The following is an 18,703-nucleotide window of genomic DNA, read 5'->3' on the forward strand; positions in this document are numbered from 1 at the left end:
CCTTTCAGTGCTAGCTACCAGCAAGGCCTGGAATGCGGTCTATGCTGGCTAGGTTTCCTGAATATGTCTCAGAGAGGTATGGGATGCCAATCTCCACTGGGATGAAGGGTATGTGTAGCTGGTCTGAGTTGCAGCTTGTCTCTACACAGTATGGAGTTCATTTGGAGCTGAATTCAGCAAGCGCCTACTCTGGTTTCCAGGTTGAATGTTCCTCCACGTTTAGCTTGTTCAGTGAGTTTTGTGAGATAGCAAGTTGAATAGTAATGAGGCAAGTGGGGTCATGAACAAGGCTTTTAACAAGCAATAACCTCTTTAACATTACTGCCTGGTGAGAATCTAATCATTCCACTTGGTAAAAGGTAGGCCTTGGTTACTGACTCTACCATAAATCTCACCACAGCTCATGATGCCCAGACCGCTGTACAATGCCAGCCTGTGTGTCTGTGAGGCGAAGGGACACAATGAATTGGCACAAGGTGTACTGCACTGACCTTGGTCTAAAGATCAGCTTGGATACAGAGCTGATCCACCGAGAATCCAACAAAACACTGTTCTTGTTTCACAGGGGGAAGGATGTTTTGATTGTGAAGAAAGGTTTGAGGCTGCACTCACATCTCAACAGTTAGATCTGAGACCTGCTAGAATTTGGGTCTTGGCCTCAAATGAAGTTATGAAGGCCTCACTGGCATCTCTACTGGTATCTCCACTGGCATTTCCACTGGCATATCCACTGTCATTTCCACTGGCATCTCTACTGGTATCTTCACTGGCAGCTCTATTGATATCTCCACTGGCATCTCCACTGGTATCTCCACCGACATCTCCACTGGGATCTCCACTCCATCTCTCTATTAATGAGATAGCACCCTCAGGTGACTGCCAGGAGTGGGGTTGTGATGGTGGTGGTCAGTGAATGGGCATCTGATTGTTGCCCGTGAGGTTGCCATGGAATGGGCACATCAGATTTACCAGATTCCAGGCTAACAGAGTTAGATCTCAAGATAGGGATATGCGGAGTATGCTTATAATTCATTGAGCGTTGAAGGTTAACAACAACTTCTACTTATATAGCACCACTTAAAGTAAGGAAAGCTCTTAAAGTGCTTCATAGGAATTGCATAAGACAAAATATGGCACCAAGCCTCAAAAGGAGATATTCAGTAAGAAGGTCCAAGCTTGGTCAAGATGTATTCTTGGGCTTGTGTGCTACTAAAATAAAATGGTGTTTGTTGTGGTACGAAAAACATTAAATCTATTTGAGAAATGTCTTACCGTGGCTTTTTATTCCAAATTCCACTCTAACTCAAGCTACAAGTTTACTGATGACACCAATGTAGTGGGCTGGATCACAAACAATGATAAGACGGAGCACAGGAAAGAGATTGAGTGCATAAGGTATGGTGTAAAGACAACAATCTCTCCATCAATGTCAGCAAAATGAAGGAGCTTGTCAATGACTTCAGGAAGCAGAGTGGAGGACACACCCCTGTCTGTATCAATGGTGCTGAGGTGGAGGTGGTCAAGAGCGTACAGCTCCTGAGAGTAACAATCACCAACAATCTATCCTGTTCAATCCATGTCATCAGTTCAAAAGCACACCGACGCCTCTACTTCGTCAGAAGGCTAAGGAAATTCAGCAAGTCCAAAACCAATTTTTGTAGATGTACCATTGAAAGCATCATATCTGGATGCATCACAGTGTGGTATAGCAACTGCTCTGCCCGAGACTGCGAGAAACTAGAGAGTCATGAACACAGCCCAGTTCATCATGTGAAGCACTTCCTGCTGTATGGGAAAGCAGCTAACATAATCAAAGACACCTTCCACCCCAGTCACACTCTCTTCCAGGATCTGGATTAGTGGTGCTGGAAGAGCACAGCAGTCCAGGCAGCATCCGAGGGAGCAGTACTGTGCTCTTCCAGCACCACTAATCCAGAATCTGGTTTCCAGCATCTGCAGTCTTTGTTTTTACCTACACTCTCTTCCAGTCTCTTCCATTGGGCAGAAGATACTAAAATATGAAAACACATGCCAACAGATTTAAGAACAGCTTCTTCCCTGTTGTTACCAGATTTTTCTCTGCACCTTCTCTGTAGCTGTAACACTATATTCTGCATTCTGTTCCAATACACCGATGTACTTATATAATGTATGATTTGTCTGTTTAGCATGCAAAATGATACTTTCCACTGTATCTCAATACATGACAATAATTAATCAAATCAAATATTGTCATGGAAGACAGAGGAAGATCACATGCTATTGCATCATTTCCTGCAATGATGTATACTCTCCCATTAGCATAAAACACAATCAGATTTTAACCTGATATAACACATCTCCCCCAGGTCTCTGATTCTACTTGTTATAAAACACCTTACAGAGAAAGTGAGGACTGCAGATGCTGGAGATCAAAGTCAAAAAGTGTGGTCCTGGAAAAGGACAGCAGGTCAGGCAGCATCCGAGGAGCAGGAGAATCGATGTTTCAGGCCTCATTCCCGATGAAGAGCTGATGCCCGAAACGTCAATTCTCCAGCTCCTCAGATGCTGCCTGACCAACTGTGCTTTTTCAGCACCACACTCTTCAACTGTAATACACTTCATCCCAAATCTCTGACTTCAGTTTGTCTTTGGCAGGGACAGCCACTGTGAGGAGAGGTTCACTAATTGGCCTGCATGTCTTCCCAGCTCCTTTGGAGGGGATTGGGAATTTGTTCAGAGTCTGCTGGGTAGAGGAGAATTGACAGACGCAAAGTACTAGTAGACCATTGAGCTCCTTGAGTCTATTCTGCCATTTAATAATTTGTAACCTCAGAGACACTGCTTCCCACAATAACCTTTCATCTTATCGCTTACTGAGAATTTACTTCCCTCTGCCTTAAAAACATTTAAGAAGTTCTGAAAACTGTCATTCCCCTGGGAGAAAATACATTCAGCTCATCTCTGTTTTAAAAGGGCCAACCCTGAGTTTGAAACAGTGATCTCTGGTTCTCTCACCAGGGGAAGCATTCTCTCCACATCCACCCAGGATGTTACATGTCTCAATCAAGTCACCACTGCCTCTTCTCAACTTCAGCAGGCACAAGCTGGGCCTGTCTAATGTTCCTCACACTCACTTATCCCAGGTATTAGTCTAGTAACTGCTCCAATGGGTTTGCATGCTTTCTTAAATAATATGATCTATACTGTATGCAGTATTTCGGATGTGGTCTCCCTAGTGCCCTGTAGAAGTGAAACAGAACCTTTTGTATTCAATATCGCCCATGATAGACAATACCATTCTATTAGCATTCCTAATTACTTGCTGAACCTACATTTGCAATTCATGCACTCATACATGGCCGTGTCATGTTGATCAACAGAAGACAATCGCATTCAAAGAATTTCCAGCTCTTCAGAACATGACTGAGTTCTCGTGGTTCATGTGTAAGGTAAACCCAGTTAGAGTCATAGCGGTATACATTTTGGAAACAGATCCTTCGGCTCAACTCATCCGTCCTGACCAGGTTTCCTAAACTGAATTGGTCCCATTTTCCTGCATTTATAGAACATAGAACATAGAACATAGAACAGTACAGCACAGAACAGGCCCTTCAGCCCACGATGTTGTGCCGACCACTGATCCTCATGTATGCACCCTTAAATTTCTGTGCCCATATGCATGTCCAGGAGTCTCTTAAATGTCCCCAATGACCCTGCCTCCACAACTGCTGCTGGCAACGCATTCCATGCTCTCACAACTCTCTGTGTAAAGAACCCGCCTCTGACATCCCCTCGATACTTTCCTCCAACCAGCTTAAAACTATGACCCCTCGTGTTAGCCATTTCTGCCCTGGGAAATAGTCTCTGGCTATCGACTCTATCTATGCCTCTCATTATCTTGTATACCTCAATTAGGTCCCCTCTTCTCCTCCTTTTCTCCAATGAAAAAAGTCCGAGCTCAGTCAACCTCGCTTCATAAGATAAGCCCTCCAGTCCAAGCAGCATCCTGGTAAACCTCCGCTGAACCCTCTCCAAAGCATCCACATGTTTCCTATAATAGGGCGACCAGAACTGGACGCAGTATTCCAAGTGCGGTCTAACCAAAGTTTTATAGAGCTACAAGATCTCACGACTCTTAAACTCAATACCCCTGTTAATGAAAACCAAAACACCATATGCTTTCTTAACAACCCTGTCCACTTGGGTGGCCATTTTAAGGGATCTATGTACCTGCACACCAAGATCCCTCTGTTCCTCCACACTGCCAAGAATCCTATCCTTAATCCTGTACTGAGCTTTCAAATTCGACCTTCCAAAATGCATCACTTCGCATTTATCCAGGTTGAACTCCATCTGCCACCTCTCAGCCCATCTCTGCATCCTGTCAATGTCCCGCTATAGCCTACGACAGCCCTCTATACTGTCAATGACACCTCCAACCTTTGTGTCGTCTGCAAACTTGCTGACCCACCCTTCAATCCCCTCATCCAAGTCATTAATAAAAATTACAAACAATAGAGGCCCAAGGACAGAGCCCTGTGGAACACCACTCACCACAGACTTCCAGGCAGAATATTTTCCTTCTACTAACACTCGCTGTCTTCTGCTGGCCAACCAATTCTGTATCCAGACAGCTAAGTTCCCCTGAATCCCATTCCTCCTGACCTTCTGAATGAGCCTACCATGGGGATCTTTATCAAATGCCTTGCTGAAGTCCATATACACCACATCCACAGCTCGACCCTCATCAACTTTTCTAGTCACATCCTCAAAGAACTCGATAAGGTTTGTGAGGCATGACCTGCCCCTCACAAAGCCGTGTTGACTTCATTTAATCAATTTGGCCAAATCCCTTTTAGGAGACAGTGAAGTCTGCAGATGCTGGAGGTCAGGGTTGAGAGTGTGTTGCTGGAAAAGCACAGAGGGTCAGGCAGCATCTGAGGAGCAGGAAAATCAACATTTCAGGCCACAGTCCTTCATCATGATGAAGGGCTCAGGCCTGAAACGTTGATTTCCAGCTCTTCGGATGCTGCCTGAACTGCTGTGCTTTTCCAGCAACACACTCTCAACACATATCCCTTACACATGTACCTGTCCAAATGTCTTTTAAATGTTGAACTTGAACCCACCTCCACCATTTCCTCTGGCAGCTCACTCCGTACATGCTCTCCTATCATCCCAAACCTATGTCCTCTAGTTTTTGATTCTCCTACTCCACGGAAAAGACCTTATCTGTGCCCCTCCTGATCTTATAAACTTCAATAAAGTGACCTTTCAGCCTCCTATCCTCCAGGGAAAAACAGTCCAAGCCTATGCAGCCTTTCCTTGAAATTTTCCATCTCGGTGACAGTTGGAATGTTTATGTCCAGTCTAGTTGTCATCAATAAGCCCCCTATGTGAACTGTGTTGGGAGGGACCACGAGCTCATGATGAGGCCAGTCCTAGGGGATTCATACTCAATTCTGTGTTAAGTGGAACATTAAGAGAGCTGAGGGGACTCTTACAAGCACAAAGGCGCTGTTAAAGGAACACACAATAAAGCAGTACATTTGTGAAAAACAACTTTATTTTCAATTTGTTCACAGCTTTCAAAGGCCTGACCTTATACAATAAAAAAAATTGAAAATGCTTCAGAGTTAGTTCCAGAAAAGACTCAGTAATTTATTTTTGATTTTTGTACTGTTTTCAGGTGATTGCAAACAGTCTATCGTGTCGCCAATGCAATCAGACATCTTTGCAATGTTTGCAAGCTGCAGTGTGGAATTCTGGAGCACATAGTACCATTGAAATGGTACAGCACAAAAGGTAGCCATTTGGCCCATCTTGTTCATGCTGACCCAAAGACGACAAGCTGCCCTTCCTAATCCCATCTTCCTGCACATAGCCCATAGCCCTGCAGCTTAACGTACACATCCAGGTACTGTTTAAAGAGTTTAGGGTCTCTGTCTCCACCAGCAGCTTAGGCAGTGAATTCCAGACACCCACCACCCAATGTGTGAATAAGTGTTTCCTCATGTCCCCTCTAATCTTTCTGCCACTCAACTTGAATCTATGACCCTGGTTTTTGAACTCTGCCAAGGGAAACAGATTCCTCCTGTCTACTCTATCTCTACCCCTCTCAGTTTTATACACCTCAATCAGGTCACCCCTCAGCCTTCTCTGTTCAAAGGAAAACAATCCCAATCTCTCCTCGTAGCTACAATTCTCCAGCCCTGGCCACATGCTTGTCAATCTTCTCTACACTCTCTCCAGAGCTATTATGGGGACCAGAACTGCACACAATACTCCAGTTGTGACCTCACCAGTGACCTATACAGTTTCATCATTATATCCCCACTTCTGTATTCTATATCTCTGCCAATGAAGGAGAGCATTAGTGGGCGGCACGGTGGCACAGTGGTTAGCACTGCTGCCTCACAGCGCCTGAGACCCGGGTTCAATTCCCGCCTCAGGCGACTGACTGTGTTTTCACATTCTCCCCGTGTCTGCGTGGGTTTCCTCCCACAGTCCAAAGATGTGCAGGTCAGGTGAATTGGCCATGCTAAATTGCCCGTAGTGTTAGGTAAGGGGTAAATGTAGGGGTATGGGTGGGTTGCGCTTCGGCGGGTCGGTGTGGACTTGTTGGGCCGAAGGGCCAACTGTAAGTAATCTAATCTAATCTACTCCCAGCATTCCACCTGCCTTCTTTACAGCCTTACCTACCTGTATTGGGACCTTTGCACTTCCACACCAAGATCTCTCACTTCATCTTTCCCTTTCAGTATATTCCTATTTACTGTGTATTCGCTTTAACTGTTTGACCTCCCTAAATGTATTACCTCACACTTACTGGAGCTGACCTCCATTTACACCATTTTGGACCTTACACTATCCACTGCATGGTCACTTATCCCCACTGACTTCAGCTTTGCTAGGGCTCCTTGATGTCACATTTGGTCAATACTGTTATGATATTATGGGTAGCTAATCTCACCGCATCCCTTGAATTCTGTTGTTTCATCCATGTTTGGACGAAATTTGTAATGGGCTCTGGAACCAACCAGCCCTGCTCAACCTAAACTAAGAGTCAATCAGCAAGTGCTGCTTGATAGCACTATCATCAACATGTTATTTCACTTTACTAATGATCAAAAGTCGATTGATGGGGCTGTAATTGCTTGGGTTAGATTTGTTCTGCTTATCATGGACAAAGTGTTCACATTGCTGGGGGGGTGCCAGTGATGTCAATGTTTGCAACATCTCACAAGGGCGACTGGTAGTTCTGAAACTCAAGTCTTCAATTAATATTGCTGCAATATTGTCAGAGCTTTTGAAGTTTTTGTAGTACCCAGTGCCTTCAGCCATAAAACACAGAAAGTCAATTCAACAATGGCTTACTAAATGAATTAGGGATAATATTGGATCCAGAGAGGAGATATGTAAAATTTCCAGAAAAAGCAGCAAGCCTGAGGATTGGGAGGATTTTATAATTCAGCAAAAGAGAACTAGAGGTTTGACCACAAGGGGGATAATAGAACATGAGAATTGAACTGCAGAGAACATAGAAACTAATTGCAGAAGCTTCTATAAATCTGTGAATAGAAGAAGATTAGCAAAGATAAAAGTAGGCCCCTTACAATCTGAAGCTGGGGAAATTATAATGGGGAGCAAAGACATGGCAGAAGAATTGAACAGATATTTTGGGCTTTTCTTCACTGAAGAGGACATATATTACCTCCCGCAAATGTCAGGGAACCAAGGGTCTTGTAAGATAGCAGAATTGAAGGAATTCAGTTTTGATAAAATAATGGTGCTGGGTAAATTAATGGGGTTAAAGGCTGGTAAGGAACCAGACCCTGATAATCCACATCCTGGAGTACTAAAGGAAATGGTCCTGGAAATACTGCATAATTAGGAGATCCCCTTCCAAAATTCGATAGAATCTGGAGCAATTCTTATGAATTGGTGGGTGGCAAATGTAACCCCACTATTTAAAAGGAGACAGATGGGAAATAAATAACAGAGAATTATAGAGCAGTTAGTTTCACATCATAAAAGATGTGATAACACAATATTCACAATGCATTAACAGGATTGGACAAAACCCACATGAGTTTATAAATAGGCAAATCAAGCTCAGCAAATCTGCTGGAGTTTGCTTCTTCATTCTAAGGGAATGAACCTGGGAATTCTCTACAACAGGGCTGCGGAGGTCAAGCCACTGAATATATTCAAGAAAGAGATATTAAAGGTTTCGATATTAAAGGTATCAAGCTGTATGGGGAGGATGTGGGAATATGCCAATGAGGTAACGTTCTGTGAAACTTGAGGGTTGGGATTGCGGTAGCTCACTCAGTTTCAATCCTTCGTCAATTGGTTGAACATCTTTGTTGGAAGAGAAGCTACTGGTAAAGGGAAAGATCTGTTTCATCTAGGTCAGCACGGGCAATCCTTGATGATGAGAGTCACTGGCACCATGTCCCTTTAAATGCACAAATCTTGGAGACTCACAGGGATCCCGGTGCCAGGCTTTGTGAATTGGCAGAGAGCTTTTGAGTTCAGATGGTGCTTGGTGTTTGTGAAGGTCTCTGTTTGCGTAAGTTACCCTGACACCCATCCGGTGACAAATTGTTTGTGCCCATCTGCCAGCACTAAAGCAGAGAGGGTGAACAAACATCAGACCAAGCAAATACCAGGCAGCATGGAAATTAGATTAGATTAGATTAAATTAGATTGATTACAGTCTGGAAACAGGCCCTTCGGCCCAACAAGTCCACACCGACCCGCCGAAGCGAAACCCACCCATACCCCTACATTTACCCCTTACCTAACACTACGGGCAATTTAGTATGGCCAATTCACCTGACCCTGCACATCTTTGGACTGAAATCTGGAATAAAAACAGAAAATACTCAAAATGCTCAGCAGAGAGTTAATGTTGATAACTTTTCATTAGAGTTGGCATGGTGCAGATTGAAAGGGACATGTGGCAAAGGCAGTGATAAAGGAAAAAGTAAGGAAATGATAGATGTGTTAGAGAAGGTGTGAATGGCAGAAAGATGAACACCAACCATACAAGAACAAACTGAAACCTGCCAAGAGAAAAGTGAACAAAATGGAGTGTACAATACTTTTGTGTAATATTAGTGCAATTGGAGGCCGTTTCCCAAGGAAACATGACAGTCAGATAGATTGGCATTGGTAAGATTAACTGGCTCACCAGAATGGTAGATATCATATGGTGATACCGCAGGACTGCAGTATGAGCAAGATGCTATAAAAGGTTATGGTTCTGAATGGGTTAATGTTTGCATTACATTGGCTCCACCCATTCTACTAGTGTCACACACAGCCTGATGGCAGAGACAAGGAGTTGTGCTCTCACTTTCAGAGAGAGCAGCTTGACCTGTACCAGCTCCGTAACATCCCAGCCTTCTGCCTGAACAAATGTTGTTGTCTTGATTGTCATCATCCTTTCTTGTTATCCAAGACCCGAATCTATTCTGTGGATGCTCTATAGTGGTGTATCCTCCACCTCCTGGGAGAAAGTGAGGCCTGCAGGCGTCGGAGGTCAGAGTCGAGAGTGTGTTGCTGGAAAAGCACAGCAGGTCAGGCAGCATCCAAGGAGCAGGAGAATCGATGTTTCGGGCCGGAGTCCTTCATTGGGAATGAGGCTGGGCTTCATTCCTGATGAAAGGCTCAGGTCTGAAATGGTTATGATAGGAAGCTTGTGCAAGACTGTGAACAGATGGCAAGTTGTTGAGGGAATGGGAGGATGGTGAAGGAGTGATTTGGGAAAGGATGATGGGGGGAGGGGGTGTGATACCTCACTGGACATTGCAGGATGTTGGAGCTCAGTGCATGAAGACTCCTCCTGCCCCCTCAAGGTAAAGCTTGTCTCATCACCTGCCCTTGGCCTGCCTGAATCCACAGCCAATCCCAGGAGATGGGAATGCGTCAGTCATTCATTGACTGAAGACTTGTTGGTGCTCAAAAGGCAAGCAATCATTTCTGTTCTGAGAAGCCTATGCAAGCTGCGTTTGCGACAAGAACAGGAAGTGCTGGAGAAACTCAGCAGGTCTGGCAGCAGAGAGAAACAGAGTTAACGTTTTGGGTTCAATGAGAAGATGCTGGGCTACAGTGGGCTTTGGGGAAAGAGTAAACAATGAGTTTGAACAGGCAGTAAAATGGGATGTGGTTAAGGATAGGAAAGTAATGTGGTCTGATCCTTTAACAGCAATAGACGCAAGAATGTGCAGCTGAATGCACAAGGGTGTGTCGACTGTGCCACCTATGTGCCCAGCAAAATATTGTTTTTTCATTGCTGTCCCACCAGATGAATGATGAAGGGCAACTCTGTTCTGCCAATACTCAACTGGCTTCATGGCATCAAAGACGATGCCAAAACTCGCAATCCTGACATTGATAAGAACCACTGTCTGCAGTGGGAGAGAGAAGACCATAAGACCATAAGACACCAGAGCAGAAATTCAGCCATTCAGCCTATTGAGTCTGCTCCACCATTCAATCATGGCTGCTAAGTTTCTTAACCCCATCCTCCCACTTTCTCCCTGTAACCCTTGATCCTTTTTATATTCCAGAACCTATCTATCTCAGTCTTGAATATACTCAATGATATAGAATAGTCAAATGGGAGGTGATTGTGTGGGAAAACATGTTAAGCTTTGCAGAGAGGAATCCTCCATGAAACCCATCAAAGATTACACATAGTCGATTTCTGGTGTGATTCAGCTCCATGTGTATTTGACTCACAGGCACCTCAGTATCCAGGCTAACACTAAGCTATTAGGTTACAAAGAGAAGCAAGGTACCATCAAGTTGTCATGCTTCAAGTGGCTTGTGATAAGGTGGAGTCTGAGACCTTCATACCCTCAGGTCACATGTTGTGATGCAGTGATGGTATCAGGAGCATCTCTCTTAAAGCTGTATTGGCACACTGACTATGGGACTGAATACTTTTGACTAGAATTAAACTTTGACTGAAATAAACCCGACAAAGACTTATCAGCAATTCCAACAATAATTCTATCTTATCTAAACTCAGACTTTAAATCACTATATTCATATTTTTCCAATAATCTATGGAAATCATTAATGAAATTATCTATGGATTCCCTTGGATGTTCAACTCTTTGATTAAATTTTGCTCTTTTGATAGTTTTATTTGTTTTGAGGTTAAGATAAAAGGCAATGTATCACAGATATCAAAACTTGATCAAAAGTATGTATTACTTCTTGTATATCTTGGTAAGCTATAACATCATCAGCTATATTTCCAATTGTATTCAAAAATATATTTATTTGTTCAGCCTCTCATTTATCCTCTCGCTTGGAAGCTATTCTGTATCTCAAAATTGGTTTCTCCAAGTTGTCCAATTCTGTGTTCTGTTTGGCCTATCTCTGTTATTAAACTTTTCTGGCAATATTATTCTCGACTGATGACTTCTTAATGTATTTTCATTCAGAAATATAGCTATATGTTGCTGCTATAAACGTCATACTGAAGGCTTTTTGAAACATTTACAGTCAAAATGGAGCTTTCTCATCTTTTGTGAACAAAATGGATGACACCTATCTTTTTTGAGTAAAATGTGGGTTTCCTTTTATTTTTTGCCTTCCTTAGCTGAATCATACTAACCACAGTCTTAATAAACCGGCCGCATTTCTTTACTCAGTGGCTTTAGTTAGGATTGTGTTCTCCTAATGGTTTTACTGAATGGGTCCCACTATCTTTGTATAAGATATATCCTATTCCTTTCACAGCTTTTCCTGATTGATTCAGCTAGGTCTGTGGCTCTAGATAATAATCCCCATTGCTTCCATGTTTCTTTCCCTGGATTCGTTGCATGCTGTGTGGTTTAAATAAATGCTTTCACTTTTACAGTGATTTTAGCAATAGATCTCCCACATGTTCTGTGGCCTCGATTATGGAGTCATGGAGTCAGAGAGATGTACAGCATGAAAACAGACCCTTTGGTCCAACCTGTCCATGCTGACCAGATATCCCAACCCAATCTGGTTCTACCTGCCAGCACCCGGCCCATATCCCTCCAAACCCTTCCTATTCATATACCCATCCAGATGCCTTTTAAATGTTGCAATTGTACCAGCCTGCACCACAGCTGCTGGCAGCTCATTCCATACACATTGTCTCTGGATTTTCTTTTTCCATTATACTCTGCCTTCTTGATTGTCTACATTTCCCCCTTATCACTATATGTTCGGCTTTGCAATATTCCTGGGTCTGCAGCCAGACTTCATATTGTTTCTGCAGCCTTTGGTTTCCCTTCCAGCCTGTTGATGCCTACTCACTATACTGGAACTGTGAGTGGTTCACTTGACTCTAGCTTCTCCAGCCTATTTTCTATGTTTTTCGCTGCCCTGTTGAAGATTTCAACTTTACTCATGGAACCTCTGATCCCCTTTTACTCTCTGGCTGACCTTTCAGGTCATCAGCAGCCCAATGCAATGTGTAACTGCTTTGGAGTGATTCACATTCCTGCTCTGAGCTCACTCTTGCTGCTGTGAATCCCTCACCAGAGCTGAAATGCCTTTAGTAATCACCCGTACACTATTCTGCCATGTTGAACCTGGCCACATGCTTTTCTTCTGCAGTGTTCCTGAATGATCAGCTCTTCCAGGTGCTGACTGGTTGCATGAGCAGACGTCTCACTGTGGGGTCTAAAGAAATCTCGAAGCCACCACTGCCAGAATATAGGAGGCAGTGAAGGCAACACCACTTGTCACAGTGAGCTGTCTGGCAGATTTCCGCCACCATCCTCTCTCCTGGTTGGGATTGATGGATACTGCCTGGTGTGGAAGAGGAAAACTGTCACATAGCCTCATGGCCTCACAGCACCAGGCACCCGGGTTCAATTCCACCCTCGGGTGATTATCTGTGTGGAGTTTGCAAATTCTCCCCATGTTTGCGTGGGTGTGTCCTGTTTCCTCCCACAGTTCAAAGATGTGCAGATTAGGTGAATTAGCCATGAAAGGCAGGGTGATGGGGGTAGGGTGAGTGGGATGCTCTTCGGAGCATCAGTGTGGACTCAATGGGCCAAATGGCTTGCGTCCACACTGTAGAGATTCTTTCAGAGGCTAAGGGCAACAGGCACGTGGGAACATCAATTCCTTCAAGTTCATCTTCAAGTTAGTCACCATCCTAACTTGGTAAGATCTTGCTATTCCTTAGCTAAAAATGTGTTGCTGGAAAAGCCCTTCCTGAAGAAGGGCTTATGCCCGAAACGTCGATTCTCCTGCTCCTTGGATGCTGCCTGACCTGCTGCGCTTTTCCAGCAACACATTTTCAGCTCTGGTCTCCAGCATCTGCAGTCCTCACTTTCTCCTCACTGTGATCTTAGACTCCTTGGCAAAGTGCTTTTAACTGAGGATACCAGTGAATCCACATGGGCTGATCCTCATGTGTGGACTTTGTAAAAGCAGCATACGGCAATGCTTTCTGTAAGCTGTGTACGATGACGTTTGTGAAGAACACTTTCATATTACTTTGAAATATATAGACTCTGAAAGCTTGTGATTTCAAATAAACCTGCTGGACCATAACCTGGTGTCCTGACTTTGTCCACCCAGTCCAACACTGGCACCTCCACATCAGGAATAAAGACAAATTAAGACCCATGGAATGGGAATTGCTGGGATAATGACTGCCTGGGAACTGTGAGAGCTGGGATTAAAAGAATGGACATGAAACCTGCTTTAGCAGTGTGAACTTTGTTGAAGATGCATCATGAACTCAGAATGATTCATGCACAGTCAAACCAATCAATATCAAATTACAGGGAAATTAATTTGGGATTGATCACTTACACAGGAAAGAATCTATTGAAGACAAATGCCACCAGAGTAAATGATGAAGAGAAATAGACCTAACTCTGAAAATTATTGGACTATTGTGAAACATCACCAAAGTTTGAAGGTTACTGTGGATTTCCTTACAACAGATTATTAACTCTCAATGACAAAATATAACTTGCTCGCAGACAGTACATAGATGAATTCTAGATAGGCGGCCTACTCAGGAATGGATTGTGTAAAACAATAAAACTATCCAGTGTTTTCGTCTCTGATGACATTTGATCTTTTGTAAATGCAAGGAAGAAAGCTCCTCTCCCAAAAAAGCACCCAAAATGAATTGACCCCAATCAATAACAGAGCAAATTAACTTGAGAATTTCCCAACACAACCAGCCTTTCATGCCTCTATCTGAAATGGTTCATGACTGAGTCCCACGTCCTGCTCTTTCTGTATGCTATTCAAATATTCATCTTCAAATGCTTATTGATTTCTCTTTAAATGGTTTTCACGAATTTTGCTGATCCATAATCTTTGGTCAAAAATTCCATGTCTCCCAATGAAAAGGCGAAGACTTCCTTCAGGTATCTGAACAGTTTTGGCATTAGTTTGAGTCAACAGAGGTTTTAGAGACATAGAGATGTACAGCACGGAAACTGCCATCTCATCCATGCAAACCTGATGGTCCCATTTCCCAGCATTTGGCCCATATCCCTTCAAACCTTTCCTATTCATATCCCCATCCAGATGCCTTTTAAGTGTTGTAATTGTTCCAGCCTCCACCACTTCCTCTGGCAGATCATTCCATACCCGTACCACCCTCTGAATGAAAAAGTTGGCCCTTAGGTCCCTTTTAGATCTTGCCCCTCTCACCTTAAACCCATGACCTCTGGTTTTGGACTCCCCCACCCTTGGGAAGAGACCTTGGCTATTCACCTTATCCATGCCTCTTATGATTTTATAAACCTCAGCCTCTGATACTCCATGGAAAACAGCCCCAGCCTATTCAGGCTCTCCCTATAGCTCAAACTCTCCAATTATGGCACCAGTCTTTGGTAAATCTTTTCAGAATCCTTTCACATTTAACAATATCCTTTCTATACCAGGCAGGCCAGAATTGAACACAGTATTCTAAAAATAGTCTAACCAATGTCCTCTACAGGCACAACATGACCTCACAACTCCTGTACCCGATGCACTGACCAATAAAGGCCTTCTTCACCACCCTGTCTATGAACTATGAACCTGTGCCTATTGATTATTCATTGGTAGGTTGGGGCTACCAGAGACAAGGCCAGTAACCATTTCCATTTCTGATTGTCCTTATCAAAGTAGTGGTCAGACGCTGTCATTCACTGCTGCAGTCCATACAATGTAACACACCAGGAGGGAGTTACAGGATTTTGGCCTGGTAACGATAAAAGGCAAGCAAAACATTCATTTCAAAGGCAGAATGGTGTGTGATGTGGACTGAACCTTAAGGGTATTGGCATTGCCCTCGTCATCGAGATGGAAGTCACCAGCTTAGGGAGGTGCTGTCAAGGGACTCTCAAAGAGTTGCTGCCATATAAGTTATAGATGTTACACAGTACAACAGTGAGCTAGTGGTTGAGGGAGGGGCTATTCAAATATCAAGTGGCTGTTGTCTGTTTAAATTGTAACCCTAAAGAGAAACCATGGTAGACAAGCAGAGGCTAGAAGAACACAGCAAGCCAGGCAGTGTTCCTCTAGCCCCCTGCTTGGTCTACCTTGGATTCCAGCATCATTTGTCTCTAAAGAGAAACTATGGCATAGTGGTATTGACACTGCGATAGTAATTGAGAGATTCAGGCTAGCTAGTTTTTGGTTCAAATCTCACCACTGCAGCTAGTGTAATTAGATTAGATTCCCTACAGTATGGAAACAGGCCCTTCGGCCCAACAAGTCCACACCGACCCACCGAAGAGTAACCCACCCAGACACATTCCCCTACATTTACCCCTTCACCCAACACTACGGGCAATTTAGCATGGCCAATTCACCTGACCTGCACCTCTTTGGATTGTGGGAGGAAACCCATGCAGACACGGGGAGAATGTGCAAACTCCACACAGTCGCCCGAGGCCAGAATCGAACCTGGATCCCTGGTGCTGTGAGGCAGCAGCGCTCACCACTGAGCCACTGTGCCGCTAACTTCAATGAAACTACTGTTGACTGTTGTTTTTTTAAAAAAAAACTAGCTCATGAATACTCCTTTTCTGATGGAAGTCTGCCATCCTTACCTCATCTGGTTTGGCATGTGTATAACTCCAAACGTACAGCAATGTGGTCTATTCTTAACAGTCCTCGGGAATTAAGGATTGGTAATAAATGCGGACCTAGCCAGTGACACCTACATCCCATTGAACAACAAGGAAAAAATGCTAATTGTCAAACTCTACCTGTTAATAAGGGAAGATAAGTCCAAATAAAATGTTGTGGGCTGACCCAGCCAGTTGGTAGTTCCAGTAGTCATGGAACTAAAGCTTAGTACAACACAGGAGCCCCTCAAGGCTGTCCCAGCTCCTTGAAGATTAGCCCCAAAACATTTCCCTTTTGAGTATTTATTTGATTCTCTTCAGAAAGTGACTGTTGAATCTGCCTCCACCATCCTTTCAGGCAGCACATTCTAAATCAGAAAAGCTCACAGTTAAAATAAGCAATTAAGAGATTTCATTAGAGACTGGCATTGAATTACTTGACAGCAATTTGTCCGACAAAAGAATGCATCATGCTTTTGAAATGGGGTTAATATTGACGCAGGTACCTGTCTGGTACAGAATGGCAATGAGTCAAAGACAATTTTATAATTGAAAGTTTCACTCATCAAAATAACAATCACTGGTAAGGATGAAACTATTCGAGTCATAGAGACGTACAGAACAGAAACAGCCCCTTTTGTCCACGCCAACCAGATAACGTAAATTATTCTAGTCCCATTTGCCAGCACTTGGCCCATATCCCTCTAAACCCTTCCTATTCATGTACCAATCCAGATGCCTTTTAAATGTTGTAATTGTACCAGTCTCCACCACTTCCTCTGGTAGCTCATTCCATACACGCACCACCCTCTGTGTGAAAAAGTTGCCCCTCAGGTCCCTTTTAGATCTTGTCCCTCTCACCTTAAACCCATGCCCTCTGGTTTTGGACTCCCCCACCCTTGGGAAGAGACCTTGGCTATTCACCCTATCTATTCCTCTCTTGACTTTATAAACCTCTATAAGGTCACCCCTCAGCCTCCGGTGATCTCCCTGAAGATGAAATCCTCAATAAGATAGTGAAATAAAGATGGTAGGGAAAACAAGGTCTTTGAGAAAGGAAAATGGAAGCCATTGGGAAAGAGTGTACCATCCATTCACAGAATTGCATTATTGTTACAGCTTAGGAGGAGGCCATTCAGCCCATATTGTCTGCACTGCCTCCCCAAATAAACATCATGGTCATGAAGTCAAAATGCTCAGTGAGCCAGTATAGACAAGATGGACCAAACTTCCCTCCTTCTGCATTGTGACCATTCTGTGGTTCAGTGCCACTCCCTAGTCTTTTCCACATACACTTCTGCACTGTTTAAATCATCATCTAATCGCCCCAATCTAATGGCCCCAGTCTAATGGCCCCAGTCTCAACTGAATCTGCCTCCACTACACTTTTGGGCAACCACTTGTTGTGTGAGTAAATTCTTCTTCTGTCACCTCATTGGCTTCTTTTATAATTCACTTTGAATCTGTGCCCTTTCTTTCTTGATCGTTTTACAAGCAGGATCGGTTTCTCCATTTTTACACTCCCCAGCCTGCTCGTGTCGTTGGAAACTATCAGATCTCCTTCAAGCAAGAAGAACAATTCCAAAATCTCCAATCCGTCCTATAACTGAAGTTTTGGAATCCCTGGAATATTCTTATAAATTGCGACTGCTGCCTAGCTAATGGGTTCAGTCTCTTCCTATAACGTGGCACCAAGAATTGTGTACAATACACAGGGTGGCATGGTGGCTCAGTGGTTAGCACGGGTCCCGGGTTTGATCCCAGCCGTCGGCACCTGTCTGTGTGGAGTTTGCACATTCTCTCCGTGTCTGCGTGGGTTTCCTCTGGGAACTCCGGTTTCCTCCCAAAGTCCAAAGATGCTAAATTGTGCATAGTTGTTAGGTGCATTAGTCAGAGGGGGGGTGGGTTACTCTTCAGAGGGTCGGTGTGGACTTGTTGGACTGAAGGTCCTGTTTCCGCACTGTAGGGAACCTAATCTAAAAAAAAACTGCACTTGAAGTCTAACAAGTGTCTTGCACAAGTTCAACATTACCTCATCATTCTTGTACTCAATGCATCCATTGATAAAGCTAGGAGCTGCACAGAGATCAGCCAGGGGCCTAGTAACTCATCTATCGAGGTTGAGAAGTGAACATATAGAGGATTATAAAATCATGAGAGGCATAAATAAGGTGAACAACAATGGTCTTTTCCCTAGAGTAGCCGGGTTCAAATACTAGGGGGCATTTTTTAAGGCGAGAGGAGAAAGTTTTAAAAAGGACACGTTGGGCAACGTTCTTTTGACACAGAGAGTGTCCCGTGTGTGGAATGAACTGCCAGAAGAGATGGTGGACAACGTTGAAAAGACATTTGGATAAGTTCATGAATTGGAAGTGCATGGTTCAAACACCGGCAGGTGGGGCTAGTTTTGTTTGGTCGGCATGGACTAGTTGGACCAAAGGTCTGTTTCTGCGCTGTCTGACTCCATGACTGTCTGTCCAACTCAGTCAGAGCGGTTACCACAGTCAGTCCCTTGGATCCGTTCGGCTTAAGCCAAGTAGGGCCCATTGTAGTGACAGGGAAGCTGGGAAAGTCAGCTGTGGGGATTGGCATCAGAACACTGAGAGGCAGAGTGGGCAATCTTTGTGTGG

The sequence above is a fragment of the Chiloscyllium plagiosum genome, unplaced genomic scaffold (assembly GCF_037043375.1).
Source record: "Chiloscyllium plagiosum isolate Xiang-an unplaced genomic scaffold, Cpla_swu_hap1 HiC_scaffold_25, whole genome shotgun sequence".
NCBI lineage: Eukaryota > Metazoa > Chordata > Chondrichthyes > Orectolobiformes > Hemiscylliidae > Chiloscyllium > Chiloscyllium plagiosum.